Source organism: Lotus japonicus, chromosome 2 (genome assembly GCF_012489685.1).
Source record: "Lotus japonicus ecotype B-129 chromosome 2, LjGifu_v1.2".
Taxonomy (NCBI): Eukaryota; Viridiplantae; Streptophyta; class Magnoliopsida; order Fabales; family Fabaceae; genus Lotus; species Lotus japonicus.
This window is the reverse complement of record NC_080042.1, coordinates 13931402-13934039: the sequence shown is the minus strand read 5'-3', so window position 1 is coordinate 13934039 and position 2638 is coordinate 13931402. Positions and strand designations below refer to the sequence as shown.

The 2638-nt window shown below is 40.7% G+C and overlaps 1 long non-coding RNA gene across 1 annotated transcript; it reads left to right on the top strand.

Moving 5' to 3' along the window:
* Nucleotides 1-307: 307 nt before the first annotated feature.
* On the top strand, nt 308-2405 carry LOC130735265 (uncharacterized). The gene is made up of 2 exons (XR_009018356.1): nt 308-761; nt 2164-2405. It is a non-coding gene; the product is annotated as an uncharacterized LOC130735265 (long non-coding RNA).
* Nucleotides 2406-2638: the final 233 nt, after the last annotated feature.

Sequence of the window (2638 nt, the reverse complement as noted above, 5' to 3'; positions counted from 1 at the left end):
TTAAGTTAAGAAAATTCTCGATGTGGTTTCGTGTAAATCCGATATCTGTAGCTCCAGATATCCCTGTTTTAATGAGCAAAGGTCGGGCTGTACAGTACCTACGAAATTTTATTAAAAGTTGGGTTTGTGTTTTGGGCTTAAACCTTTTTAATTTGGGTTAAGTGGTGGATTAAACTCATAATCAGAAGGTTCTTAGGCTGAATGGAGCATTATGGGCCAAGGAAGGCTGATCCAAGGAAAGAAGCAAGGGTTTTGAAAACCCTGAGGCTTGGTGAGCCGCCGGCTGCCCATCGAAAAGGAAGGGGGCTGCAGCTGGTTTTTCCTCTGAATTATGAGCTTTAATGAGTCATTAATACTCTTTTCTTGGGCTGTATCAGATCTGAAACCAGAACCCTAGCCCACACAAGCCCTGGCCGCCACCTATAGGCAAGGATTAGAGTGAAATCCTTATTTTCTTACATGCAAAACAGCACCAGAAAATATTTCACGTAAACACCAACCAAACAAGCAAACCAGCACCCTTCCCCTTGCTCCTAAGAGGCCTCCACTCGTCACCCTTGCACCACCAGCAGCCACCGCCCACCAAGGAGGAGGAGACATGAGAAAGAGAGAAAAACCGCAAGGAAGGAGAGGAAACGCGAGAAGGAGAGGAAGCACGTGGAGGAAGGAGAATTTTGGACAGCAGAGGAAGCTCTTTCTATTCTTCACTTCTCTCCATCAAAATCCTGCTTCTTTTCATCTAAATTCATTCAAAACCCGAGGTAAGGGCTGGTTCTAGGAATGGGTAGGTTCTTTAGGGAATATGCCATGAATTACCATGAGAAACAACTTGAGTTTTGGACTGTTTTTGCATGATTTCCTGTACATGCTTGCTTGCTGGAATTTTTCTCTTGAAAAGCCATGAATATGATCCTCAAACGTTGTTTATGATCTGAATCTATGATTTTATGCGAGTTGCCATGGTATTTGTTAAGTTTTGTGCTATTTTGCACTTGTTATAACATGATCCTTGCTAAATGTTTGGTTCTGAAATTTTGAGTGGATATTTGGGTTGTTGGGGCTGTACCAAGACTGCCATGATCAAAGGGAAAGGAAGGAAAATTATTTTTGAAAACCATAGAGCCATGGGAGTTTCGCTGCCAGTTTCCTGTACTGGACAGCAGACTTCAGAGCCCCTTTTTACCTGTTTAAGGTCATCAAATGAAAACGTGATTAAAATGAAAGTTGTAGATTTTCGAAATATCTTTCCAGACATATAAAAATCATAATTTTTGGTTTAGTAATGTGATCTGGGGGTCGTGTTTAGTAACTGTCACACCTGCTGTTTTTCCTGTTCCGGACAGTTAGCTTTAAGGCCTAATATCACCTAATTCTGGGACTCAAATGAACAAGTGTATAACTAGAGAGTTGTAGATATTTAAAATAGCTTTCTAGAAATGTATCATACGTGATTTTTTGTTGAAAGATGCATTCTGTGGCTCTATTTTTGTGAAAGTTGTTTCTGCTGTCAATATGTAGAAGTTGCGATGATATATTATGTATGAGTGAATGTTCTTGCGTTCCTATACGTGGATTGTATTTATTTTCTCAGTTAATGGTTCAAGGGTCGCTCACCTAGCCGTAATTCCCTTGTAACCCGTGAATGTTGTGTTGTGAAGGTTGTTGTATAAAGAGTATGATAAGACTCTAGGATTGACTTTAGAGACTTAACAAAGAGAAAAGTGTAATAAACTCGCTTGCAAGTAAATGTGAATAATTTGGACATAGGTCAGGTAGACTATGGTCCATGAGAACGATGGTACCTTGCACGCGAGGGAGTTATTTGGGTTGACTGCGGTCTCCCGTGAACCTTGTGGGCCGGTGTGGCTTCACGTGATTTGGTTGACTGCGGTCACCGTGAACTTTTGTGGATCATTGCGGCTCCACGTGATTTGGTTGACTGCGGTCACCGTGATAACCGTGCCTCTGCGGAAGCACGAAGATGGCCATGGAAGTTTTGGTGGGTTGTGTGAAGTGAGATTCCGTTAGTAACTGACTCCTTCCCATAAAAGACATATAATGTACTTATATTATATATGTTGTTGTTGATTTTGTCATTATCATTCTTTTTGTTGGACCTGACCCTGCTTGTTTGCTATGTGTTTATTTGGGGGGGGGGGTTAGATGGTCGTGAAGATAATGGCGATGACTCATTCTTGGGAGTTGATGCTACGTGACGTGCCAATACCGGAGGACGACTACACTTCAGAGGAAGAGGCTAAGGAATAGGGTTTGGGTTGAGAGTCTTTTGTTTTCTGTTGGGGTTGAGAGTTTCCGAAGTGTTGGTATCGAACAATTTTATTGCTTAAATTCGAATGAACAAGTTTTGATGTAATCTTTATTTTCATTCAGGCCTTTGATTCGTACTCTTTACAGTTGGTTATTTAAAAAGTTTTACGATGTTGGTTACTTCCGCGTGTTTTTGGAAAGGTTATGTTTCAAGAGTTTTCGTAAAATGAAAGGTTTGTCATTAATTGAAGATTAATAAGTGAATCGACGAAAACTCTTTACGAAAATTGGTTAATTAGTTACTGTGTAACACTCGAGAAATCGGGGCGTTACACATCAAGTGAACCAAGATAAAATCCTTGTGTGCTTT